Consider the following 13,274-nt stretch of genomic DNA (forward strand, 5'->3'; position numbering starts at 1 on the left):
ACAATGGGCTGCCTCCCCCAACCCAGTATTGCCAACCCCACGGGTTCAAAAATTGAGTCTGACATACCCTGCCCCCCATTACGCCCCCCTTTTGGCCAGGACAGTCAGTCCCCTTTTTAAACCCAGCCCGGGGCAGCCCAACTCTCTGGGCAAAACCGGGCATTTGTCCCAGCCCAAGCCACAGCTTCAAAGCGCCGGCTACACAGCTACTGTGAGAGCGCGAGCCGGAGCCCTGCACGCTGGAGTCCATTGACCCAGGCTGGGAGCTTCACTGCTGTGGCCTGGGTAGAGGAATCCTAAAAGTGACCTAGTTTTCAGGATAACGCTCTGGCCAGTGCGAGCTGCTGGGTACTCAGCACCTTTGAAAATCAGGCAACTTAATACGGGGCTTAGAAGCTTCACTTTAGGTTTCCACTTTGGAAAATCTTGGCCTAAGTCTTTCTTCTGAAGGATCAGGTATACCCACTGTTGGAGGAACCATGCTCAACTGCATGGCCCAGTGGTCTTGTTGCCGGCACACAGTGCCGAGAGGCAAAACAACAGCTGGGGTTGGTTTGCTACCCGGTGTGCTACATCCAATAATCACAACGGGGTGGAGAAGCAGAAAAGTTTATTTGCAGCTGCAAAAAGGTACAGGGGGAATAAGATCTCTAATCCTGCAGCCAGAGCAGGAAGTTACACAGGCTTTTATACATCCTTTCTTCAGCATACTTATCCAATAGCAAGCTGCCCTAGGTATCCATATAGCCAGCCACTCCAGTTACCAGCTAGTTCCCTTGTTTTTTGTATCATTTGTTAAACTATACATAAAGCTGCTTTACTCAGCATTTTTCTTCCATATCTGCCCTGTTTGGCCTTGTTTAGTTTCAGGCAGTCTGACTCTGCAACATATTGTTGCAGATCCTCAGCATAACTGCTGCGAGTGCCTCCAGGCGGGGGGGGGGGGGGGGGCCCAAGGACACTTGGGCCTAGTACGCAGAGCTGCTGCGAGTGCCTCCAGGCGGGGGGGGGGGGGCAAGGACACCTGGGCCTAGTGCGAGGGGGCTTCATCGACACTCGTGGTCTTCCATCCCCTCGAGTTACCTAGTGGCCATGCCCCAGTGTCCCCAACAACTCCCTCCTTTGAGAACACTCAACAGCCTTGGCTCTGAGTTTTTTTATTTGGGCTACTTATTTCTTTACAATAGGACTTTGCATAAGCACTTTGTGATAGCCCTGAAGAGAATGACTTATTAACTTTTGCAAAAGGGCCCTGGCACATGATACTGCACAGCATAATACCGTTAATACAAGCAATACAGGAAAAAGAAGTTTCAATAACAAGCTAAATAAACCACCAAGCCAAGACGACAAACCCCAGCCTGAAAACAAGGTTTGCAACCAATCGCTCTCTGGGGCAGTATAGGCAACCTGTGCTCTGGTTCGGGCATGGGCCTCAGCCTGTACCACCTTTTCATAGATTTCATAACTGCTATCAATTACATATACACAACATCGGGGCCCAACGAGGGCACAAACCCCTCCTTGGGATGCCAAGAAATAGTCCAAAGCCAGCCTGTTTTGGAGGGAAAACGTCCTGAGCTGCTGTACCTCTTTATTTAATGTTTTTACTGCTGACCCTAAATCACTAACCGAGTCCTCTAACTCTAAGGCAACTTTCTCAAGTACCATTTGCAGCCTTACAGTATAGTGGCCTATGCATGCCATGGCTGGCCCGGAAAACAGTGGCGCTATTCCCAGTACAGAGCACCCTACAAGCTTCTCGGCTATGAGGGAATTCTTCATATTGCCCTCCAATGCCGTTGTCAGTCGCTGCAGGGTCTTTTCTCGTGACTCAACAGAGGTGTCTCGGGCATTTCTAATCTTTCCTTTGGGCAGTATGGTATTTATTGACAGATGAGGAACTCCATGAGCTATATAACAGCTACCTGTCCAGTTGGCTGGCAGCACCTTGTAAGCCTTTCGGCCACATACAAAATGGACCCTGTAGGGCCCAGTAAGGACCGTTTCTTAAGGGGATTCCTGGAATATTTAAAGCTGTTTTTCCAAACAGTTCATATGCCCCTAAGGGGGTATCCCATCCTCCTGATTGGGAACAAGTGGGGACGTTTCTAATTGTGCCGTTCAAATTACACTCGCCATAGGGACCGCTACAAACCCACCATTGGCTTGCTACATTGGAGATATTAACTGGACAGCAAGTTATATTTCCAAACCCTTTTTTTTTTTTGTGGTAAGATTATTTGTAAGAGTTTCCCTACAAGGGGAGGAACCATTACACCCACACTGCTGTCCTCCCCTTTTGGTCTTTATCCAATACCCATCAGCCCACTGTGTAATAACACAGGAGCTTTTTCCCACAGGACGCCCATAGTAATCAGATTGGTTTCAGGTAAAACATAATACTCCCTCAGTGAGTACTGCAACTGAATACTCCTGGTCCTGATAGGTGGCTTGCTGTAAAGAGGTCTTATTCCAGAACGGCGAGTACGTTCTTTCCTGCTCTCTGGTGGTGGCTAATTCTGCTAGGGTCAGGGGCAGCATGTCAAGGGGCATTCCCATTTGGGGGGACAGTGGAGTTGGAGCACATACCCAGCAATCAGTCTGGTTTGTTAAAGTAGCAACATGGTGCACAAGCAAAACAAAGGAGTTATGCTCCCGATATGCACAGTTTGGAAATACCAATACAGAGAATAACAATGTTACCCAATTAATTATCACCAGAGTCTTCCCAACCCAGGGTCTCCAGTACCTGGGTGGGCAAGCGTAAAGGTGCTCACTATTTGTGTCTTTTAAACAGTAGCTTTAGCCCGAGATCGTCACTAGATGAGGAGTCAGCAGGTTGGACGGTCCACTGTTCTGCTGACGAGGGGGCAGGTACTGCCTTCAGACGAGAGTGATGGATCCAGTTCTTGTGTCCCTCGATCTTTGCCGCTGTATGGGAGACCAGCAGGACGGTATAGGGTCCTTTCCACTTTTCCTGGAGAGGCTTGTCTTTCCAGGTACGAACAAGCACAGAGTCACCGGGCTGTAAGGAGTGGAAGGGAGAGTCCAAGGGGAGAGGCTGGGAATCCTTGGTATACCTGTGAAGAGACAAGAGAACAGCAGACAGGGAACACATATACTGTAACAAAAAACCATAACCCAGCTCCCATTCCCCTGACAGAACCGGGGTGCCATTCATAGGCCATGCCCTTCCAAACATAATTTCAAAGGGACTAAGCCCTAATCTACCCTTAGGGAGAACGCGGATACGAAGTAGGATGAGGGGCAAAGCATCAGGCCATCGCAGTGAGGCTTCTTGGCACACTTTTGAGAGATGCCGTTTAAGGGTCTGATTGGTACGCTCCACTACACCACTGGCTTGCGGTCTCCAGGGCATGTGGAGTTTCCAGGGGATCTGTAAGGCATGTGAGATGCTTTGAATGATTTTTGACGTGAAATGTGTCCCGTTGTCAGATTCCATCCACGGGGGGAGTCCAAAGCGAGGAATGATCTCCTTAACAAACTTGAGGGCCACTGTTCTGGCAGTGCAATTACGGCATGGGAAGGCTTCTGGCCATCCGCTGAACCAATCCACTATGACAAGGAGATATTTGAACCTTTGGGTCCGGGGAAACTCAGTAAAGTCTATTTGCCACACTTGTCCGGGGCCCGGAGTGGGTTCTAGGGCAGCTGGTGGCACAGGATGTCCCGGTCGGGGGTTATTCTTTTGGCAGACTAAGCAGTCCGCTTGTACCTGGGCAGCCACGGGTCGGAGTCCGGAAGTGATAAAGTATTTTCCCATTAGCTGGATAAGTGCTTCCCTGCCAGCATGAGTGGTTTGATGTAGTTTCTGCAGCACTGGCCGGATCAGGCCCTTTGGTAAGAGGACCTTCCCTTCCGGGGAATGGAGCCATCCCTCCTTTTCCCGGAGACCGAGTTTGTCAGTTAGCTGTCTCTCCTCCCCAGAGTACTGAGGAGTTGGAAGCTCCCCTACTGATGGGATAAGGGCATGCATATGGGCGTTCTCAGTCTGAGGGGATGGTAGGGTGGCAGCATGCTTAGCCTCTCTATCTGCCCGGGCTTTACCTCTGGCCACATCTTGATCCTCCCTTTGATGGGCTTTACAGTGTACCACCGCCACTTCCGAGGGAAGTTGTACGGCTTCTAGGAGCCGGAGGATTTGGGGCCCGTACTTGACTGGGGAGCCTTGGGCTGTCAGCATTCCCCTTTGCTTCCATAGGCCAGCATGAGCATGTAGCACACCAAAAGCATACTTTGAATCAGTAAAAATGTTGACCCGCTTTCCTTTTGACAGTTCAAGCGCACGGGTCAGGGCTATTGGTTCGGCAAGCTGGGCAGAGGTCCCAGCAGGCAGACCTTCAGCTTCCACAGTGTCATGGAGGGTCACAACAGCATAACCCGCCCTCCTTTGCCCATCTATTACAGTACCGCTACCATCAGTGGACCACTCATAATCTGCATTTGGGAGGAGTACATCCTTTAAATCTGGACGGTTGGAGTACTGGGCATCTATGATCTCTAAACAGTCATGTTTTTGTTCCTCTGTTTCTGGCAAGAGAGTGGCTGGGTTAAGGGAGGGGCAAGGCTGTAAGGTGACTTCAGAGTTCTCTAACAGCTTAGCCTGGTACCAAGCAATCCGAGCCTGGGTGAGCCAAAGCCCTCCCTTTGCATCCAATAAGGCTCGGACCATATGGGGAGTATGGATTTGCATAACCCCTCCCAGTGTTAGCTTCTCGGCTTCCTCAAGCACTAGGGCAGTAGCTGCGATCGCCCGTAAACATGCCGGCCAACCCTTTGCAACCTGATCCAGTTGCTTAGAAAAATAAGCCACGAGACGTCTCCATGCTCCTAACAGCTGTGTGAGCACTCCTAGGGCCACCCCCTTTCGTTCATGTACATACAACTGAAACAGCTTAGAGAGATCCGGCAGGCCCAGAGCCAGGGCTTCCATCAATTTTCTTTTCAGGATTTTAAATGCCCTGTCAGCCTCAGGGGTCCAATAGAAGGGGTCATGATCTGCTCCTTTTACACAATCGTACAGGGGTTTAGCCCATAGTCCAAACTCTGGGATCCATATCCTGCAAAAGCCTGCCATACCCAGAAATGCCCTGAGCCGCTTACGATTACTTGGAGTAGGAACTTGACAGATAGCTTCCTTTCTTTCGCTTGAAAGCTGACGCTCCCCTTGCCGTATGTGAAACCCGAGGTACCGTACCTCTGGGAGGGCGATTTGAGCCTTACTCCGTGCTACCCGATATCCCCGGAGTCCAATAAAATTCAGGAGGTTCACGATGGCTTTAAGGCAGGGGGTTTGGCCCACAGTGGCAATTAACAAATCATCTACATACTGCAGAAGGAGGGCCTCCTCATTATCCCTCTCCTCTAGGTCCCTGGCCAGAGCCTGGCCAAAGAGGGTGGGGGAGTTTTTAAATCCCTGGGCCAACACCATCCAGCAAAGTTGCTTTTTAACCCTTTTTCGGTCCTCCCACTCGAAGGAGAAGATCTCCTGTGACGGGGTGGCAACTGGGATGGTAAAGAAAGCATCTTTCAGATCAAGGACTGAAAAATGGGTATACTGTCCCCCTATAGAAGCCAATAATGTATACGGGTTAGGGACAAGAGGGTGCAAAGTCTTAACCCATTCATTGACTGCCCTTAGGTCCTGTACTAGCCGATACGTGCCATCAGGCTTCTGTACGGGTAGAATGGGAGTATTCCAGGCTGACTGACATTCCCGGAGAATACCATACATTAGAAATCGATCTATAGTTTCCTGTAAACCTACTCTGGCTTCCCTCTTGATTGGATACTGTTTTACTTGCACTGGGCCTTTCCCTGGTATGAGCTAAATAGTAATGGGGGTCTGGTGGGTGGCCTTTCCTGGAATCCCTGATGCCCACATGAGGGGGTACACCTGGTCTTCCCACGGGCTCCATTCTGGGGCTTGCATGGCTGAGGGCTCAACTGCAAGGGTCATGATCCATGCATTCTCAGGGGGTAAGGTAAGGGTTATTTCATCCTCAGTAAAATGCAGGGTGGCACCGAGGCGACAAAGCAGATCCTGTCCCAGCAGAGGTGGTGGACACTTAGGGAGGTATACCAGCTTGTGGGATATAGTCTTGTTTCCCAAAGCGCATTCCGCTGGGGCATACACTGGGCACTTGGTGTCCCTGCCTGTGGCTCCCACCACAGTAAGGGAATCTGCTACTGGCAACTGAAGGGGTCGATTTACAGCAGTTCGTGCTGCTCCAGAGTCCACTAAAAAATCTATTTCTGAGCTTCCCACCCGCATCTTTACTCAGGGTTCCGGGGGTAGGGTGGTCCGTCTCCCCTGACACCCCTATTCCTGCTCCGCCATCGCCATCATAGAAGCACCCCCCTTTTCTTTCCTCTTTGGGCACTCATTTTTCCAGTGTCTCTCGTCGATACAAGGCACACTGGTTGCGACCCACTCGTCTCTCCTGCGAGCCTGGATGTTCATGTCCACGGCCCCTTCCTCCCCGGCCACTTCCCTTAGTGCCGGCCTGTACTGCTGTTACCATCAGTCTCACTTGCTTTCTCTCCTTCTCTGTCTCTCTCAGACTATAAGCTCGGTTTGCAGTCTCTAAGATTTGTGCCATGGTCATGCCCATTAAATCCTCCTTTTTTTGTAACTTTCTCTTAATATCAGGGGCTGCTCTGCTCGTAAAAATTCCCTTAATAATTGACTCGGTTGCCTGATCATCGGGGTCTGCATTAGTGTTCTGTCGAATTGTGTCCTGAATATGCTGTAGAAAGGCCCCTGGGCTTTCTTTTAAATCCTGCATTACTTCATATGGCTTTGCCCAATTATTATGTCGGACAGCTGAGTGACGGAGTCCATGCAAAAGCAACTCCTTATAGGAGGTAAGGCGGGACATATCCACATGATCATTTGGATCCACCTGGGGTCTGCTCGGGGGACTTGTGCATCCGGGTCAGGGACATTAATATGATCCTGGTCATACCGTTTCTGCGCCTCCTCCCTTGCTTTGGACACAACCTGTTGTCTTTCAACCTCAGACAATAGGGTTCGCAGGAGGATGTTACAATCACCCCAGTCCAGCTTGTGACTACTGAGGCACCCCTCAAAGACTGATATAAACCTGCTTGAGTTGGTGGAAAACTCTCCTGCCTGTGCTTTGAAAGCAGCCAAATCCACAGGATTAAAGGGCACATGAGTATAAACCTGCATAGTCGTGGCCGGACGCCTGTCCGATCCAGACCGGGCGACTTTAGTTTCGGTGATTAAGGGGTATAGGCCAACCATTGGGGACTTACAAGGTGTGAGTGTAGGGGCCGAAGGGGACACCGGCTCTGCCATTACAGTGGGGGTGGGGGTCTGGGGACTAACATTAGCTGCTACCGAACCAGTTGGAGTCAGATTACAGCGCTGTAAAATATCTGGTCGAGTACATAAAGTCAGAAACAAATGCGCATACATATGTTCATTCCATTTCCTTGTTCTCTGACAGAACAGGAGTAACTGAAGGATCGTGTTGTAATTAATTGACCCTCCTGGTGGCCACCACTCCTGGTCCTCTAGTTGATATTGAGGCCAGTCAAGTGTACAGAATCGTTTTAATTGGCTCTTAGTCATCGGATCCGCACCAGATACCTTCCGGTTTGCTAGAATGCATTCTAGGGGCGTACACCGTGCCCTAACCCCTGAGCTCTGTCCCTGTCCCATACCTACAGGGTAACTCTGGGCGTCCCCAGGTTCCAACAGAGCATACAATCCGGATTTCAAAAGGTTCCTACTTTATCCAAGGGACCGGTTCCTCACCGTCGTCCACAGCTGCTTCTCCACTATATGAGTGCGTTGCACCGTTGTGCCTTCTGCCTCATTCTTGAGTTCTACTACCAGAGTTCCTTTTCTGTGCTCCTCTCTGTTCCCTCACCATACCCCACTCACAGTGGTTGTCCTCGGGCAGTGAGGACGCAGGGTTCAGAAGTGCATCTGTGTGAGCTCACCTCCCACCCCAGGAAGAAGGCACACTGCTTGCTCCACCATCTGAGCATTTGCTCTGGGTGGTCGCCCTGCCAGCCATAGTTCCTCTCCGCTGGCCACCCCTTCATTCTGCTTGCTGCCTCACCAGCAACTTGTTCAGTGACCGACTATCAGTCACCTTCTGCTGCCACCTGCCTCTCTGCTATTGACCTCTGCACATCAGTCTCAGTGATTTTCAGCTTTTTGCAAACTGGGCAAAAACACTGCCCCATCACAACTGATTTCAGCTCTGATTGAGCAATTAAAATAACAAAGAGGCTTCTAATAAATCCTATTTAACTCTTTCATTAAATGGTGGGGGGAAATAGGTTCAACCAGTCCAGAGACCCCTAGAGAGAGCATCTATACTTCCTGACTGAGATACCTGTCCCCACCCATCTTACTTTCACAAGGCTCTGGCATTCAAGCCCCTGGCTTAATGAGGTCCTTTTGGCTGAGGGTGACCCCCTCATTTGGGACAGGTGAAGCACAGTCCTGCTTCCCTGTATTCATACAATAATTACAACAACATTGGTAACAGCATTTCACTACCCCTGCATTCAGTACTGCAGTGATTTGTAACCCAATACGAGCCACAGTTGATTATTTTGAGCAACTCCGCTCTATCTGCTGGATATCTAAGCAGAGTAGGTGTGTTCATGTAAATACAGTTTGCTCCTGAAGTCTCTCCCCCACCCAGCTAGCTGTCAGGGCCCAGGGAGAATTCATTCAGTTCATTCAGATCCTGCTTACATACACATGGGGAGCTGAGACACAGAGAAATTAAGTGAATTGTGCAAGGCACACAGGAAGTGTGCAGTAGAGCCAGGAATAGAATGAAGCTCAGTCATGTTCCAGTCTAGTGCTTTACCCACAAGACTATCAATCTTCATCTAGTGAAAAAGGGGCATTGTTAGACAAACAGCATCCCCACAATGGCCTCTCTAGATGTTTATAGAACATTACAAGATGAACTTGTTCATTGTTCTTCCTGCCTGTTGCCAATAAAGCTGTTTCAAGACTAGCTCTGTGTGCAATCCATCTGCAGGAGCTTCTCTGACCACCCCAGAAAGCCTAAGAATGCCACTTCTACAATGGTGTGATGTGTCATTGAACCAAACTCCCTAACTGGATGTCTGTCATATACATCTTGTACATGGTAGATTGCAGGACTGCTACTAGCAGGGCATGCTTCTCTACTAGATATCGACTGGCTACGGAGCTTCCTTCCCAAAGATGCACCAGCTGTATTCACTATATGATTCTTTAATGCACTGCCAGGAATCGGAACGGCTGTTTTGAGCTTAAGTATATTATACATGGAGTCACCTAATGGCTGAACAGTATAATACAGTTTAGCATTCCCTTGCATCTCCCCCTTTAAGTTCTATGTTCCTACCATTTACAAAATTTACACTATCACACTCTTTAAAATTCATTATGGATCAGTCTGTTTAGTATCTCTCAGTTGTACTGGTTTTTTAATTACACAACCCAAACATATAACAACTTGGTCATATGGCTATCCATGAGTTGTAACTATTGTCTCTGGTCAGTTTGGAATCTTTTGAGTATTCTTGATCTGCATCTGCCACCTGTAGAGTTTGCTCTGTTGATTGTTCTTTCTGAGGAACAAACTATAAATGTTGATGGATTCTGCTGAACTCTCCACTGTTGATCTCAATCACATATGATTGGGTGCTGAATTCTTTTTCTTTAGGACAGCTGGAGTTGTCCATCCTTTTTCTTCATCCAGTTTGATACAGTCAGGGTTATTGGGTTCTAGACCCAGCAGTTCTCTGAGTGTCATCTGTTGCAAAAGTGTTCATAAACTCTTTTAGCCTAGTTATCCAATGTGGCTACTCTCTTCATGTTTGGCCACTTTGGAGTTAGATTCTTTTCCAAAGTTGGAATAGTATTTCTGAGTTGTCTTCCCATCAGAAGTTATGCTGGACTATATCCAGCAGCTGTTATTGGTGTTGATCTGTGTCATAAATATAAAGGGAAGGGTAAACCCCTTTAAAATCCCTCCTGGCCAGAGGAAAAATCTTCTCACCTGTAAAGGGTTAAGAAGCTAAAGGTAACCTCGCTGGCACCTGATCAAAATGACCAATGAGGAGACAAGATACTTTCAAAAGCTGGGAGGAGGGAGAAAAACAAAGGGTCTGTGTGATGCTTTTCCTGGAGACAGAACAGGAATGGAGTCTTAGAATTTAGTAAATAATCTAGCTAGGTATGTGTTAGATTATGATTTCTTTAAATGGCTGAGAAAATAGCTGTGCTGAATAGAATGAATATTCCTGTCTGTGTGTCCTTTTTGTAACTTAAGGTTTTGCCTAGAGGGATTCTCTGTTTGAATCTAATTACCCTGTAAGGTATCTACCATCCTGATTTTACAGGGGTGATTCCTTTTTACTTCTATTAAAAGTCTTCTTGTAAGAAAACTGAATGCTTTTTCATTGTTCTAAGATCCAAGGGTTTGGGTCTGTGGTCACCTATGCAAATAGGTTTGGTAAAAATCCTCACCATCCCCAGGAAGTGGGGTGCAAGGGTTGGGAGGATTTTGGGGGGAAAGACATGTCCAAACTACATTTTCTCAGGAACCCAGATAAAGTTTGGTGGTGGAAGTGGAAGTCTAGGGGCAAAGGGTAAATTAGTTTCTACCTTGGGGAAGTTTTAACCTAAGCTGGTAAAAGTAAGCTTGGAGGTTTTCATGCAGGTCCCCACATCTGTACCCTAGAGTTCAGAGTGGGGAAGGAACCTTGACAATCTGTAACTCAGAAGAGCAAGGAATGGATCTTCCTGCTGTAGGATTTTCTTGGCTGTCTGTACAGCTCTCTCAGCCTTTCCAGTCCCTTGTGAGCAATATGGCTACTAGTAATATGATCAAAATCATATTTCATACAGAATGACTTAAATTTTGCTGCAGTGAATTGTGGCCATGGTCTATCACAAATTGCTCTGGAATGCTGAAATGAGCAAATATGCACTTCAGTTTCTCAATACCATTGCAGCATTGTGTGTTTTTCAAGTACATTATTTCTTTATGCCTGGAAAAATAGTTCACTACAATTAGGTAATGATGTCCTCTGAATTTGCATAAATCTGCAGCTAGTCTTTTCCAAGGTCTGTCTGGTAGAAGTGTTTGTACACTGTATGGTTCAGCATTGTCTTTTAAGCTTATTTGTACTGGATCGCCTTTCAAAAGTCCAGTATCATCAAATCCTCTTCTGCCAAAATTCTTCTGCCTTTCTCACTAGGCCCATCATGGTTGCCATGCTGCTGATAATATGGCTGTTGGTCTTTGATCCTTTGATCAGGTGCACTCTGAATATATAGCTTTTGTCTTTATAAATCGTTTCTAAGGTGAACGGGCCCATGCAGTTCAGAATACCTCCTGTGCTAGTCAGAGCTGGGTCAGGTGATCTCAGCTGTGGGAGGGGTTGAAGGTGATTGTAAATCCCTTCTGAGATGACTGTTACATCTTCTCCTCACTCAATTTTAAAGTCAATAGTCTTTCTATGGGTATTCATTTTCACTCTCCAGTAAGGCTCTGTGTCATCACACAATAGATCTCAGAAAAAATCCCTCTTGATTGTCTGTAATATGAATCAACTCTCTGACTGCTTTAGTACAGCAAGCACTGCAAAATGTCCATATTTTGTGCATTTTTATTACATCTAGTGCCTTTGGCTAGATGTACACCTGTGGGCTACGAATTTTTCCACATCTTGTACACTTATTGTGAAAGTCTTTGTAGTTTGCCTGGAATTTCTTCATAGCCTGAGGGCTTTTATGGTAACAACTTTTAGCACTCATGCTGTGTGTGTTTACAGCTTCTAACCTAGTTTCATGATTTTCAAGTTGACCTGCCTTTTGTTTTGCTCTTTGGCTAGTTCAGACTGCTTGCTATCTGTACAGTTGTGGGTAGATTTAAGTGATGTCTGTCTTTAATAGTAGTTGCTGCAAGAGGCTTTTGTCTGTTAATCTAATTGTTAGCCTCTCTCTGATAGTTTCATGTTTTGCAGTCCCAAAATCACAGTTGTTAGCAAATACATGCGAAGCTCTTATAAAACATTCTACATTTTCTCTGGGGTAAACATGCTCTATCACAAACCACATTTCTCTGAGGTATAAAGTATACATCAAACATAGCCAGAACCCTTCCCCATAGCACAAATTAAAGAAGATATCTGAGTATCTCCCATTTCCTGGTGGAGTTTTGTAGCAATGCGAAATCTTGGAAAATACTGCTTCCAGTCTATTCATTCTGAAGTTCTATTAAAGCTGAAATTCAGTCTAGGGCATTGTTGATAAGATCAATCATCCAATCTTTGTTGCTGATTTCTTTCTGTTCCTGTTCTCTTCTAGCACTAGTTTACTTCTGAACACCTCATACATGATAGGTTGCAAGACTGCTACTAGCAGGTCAGGCTTCTGTACCAGGTATGGACTGGTTACAGAGCTTCCTTTGCGGAGCGATACACCAGATGTGTTTGCTATAAGAGGCTTTATTTTGCTTTAATGCTATTTGCTTTAATGAACTGCCAGGAATGGCTGTTGTGAGCTTAAGTAAAATATGTTACATGTGACACCACCTAGCAGTTGATCAATATAATACAATTGGTTGGAATGATCTGTCCCTTTCCCCAGTAATTGATTCATCAGGGTCTGATCCCCCATTTTACTGCTCTTTCCTTGCCCTCTCTCCCCAAAAACGACCCTCCCAAAAGCAGCTGAGGCAAAACCCCAGTACTTTTAGAGGGGAAGGAGAGTATGAGGGTCATTTTATCCTATGAATTGTCTCACAAGTTAGATGGTGGCTCACCTCTTTGAGAGAGCTCTTGACGGAAACAAAACCAGACAGCATCTTTACTTCCATTAGGACCACATTAGAGCCCGCACACCTCCCAGTGTAGCTGGAATGAGGAGAAGAGGATTGTTAGCAGCCTCACTTCCTGTACCACTTGGCCATGCCTGAAAAGCCCCTGGTACTGAGTGACTGAAGGGGTAAATACTATGAACAACATGAAAGATTGGTTCCCCCACCAATCCCCATGTCAGCAGAATAGCCTCCATCTGCAGAGTCTGGCTCCACAGAGAGCTGAGTTCCACCAAACGGAGGTGGAAAATCCATCCATCTGTCTTGCTACATGTCTTCAGGGTTGTTTCCATGCTCAGGAGAAGGCAGAATGGCTCTCAGGCAGAGACACATGGTACCACAGAATTGTCTGCCACCCACAAAAAGCTACAAACCACC

The sequence above is a fragment of the Natator depressus genome, chromosome 1, assembly GCF_965152275.1.
Source record: "Natator depressus isolate rNatDep1 chromosome 1, rNatDep2.hap1, whole genome shotgun sequence".
NCBI classification, from domain to species: domain Eukaryota; kingdom Metazoa; phylum Chordata; order Testudines; family Cheloniidae; genus Natator; species Natator depressus.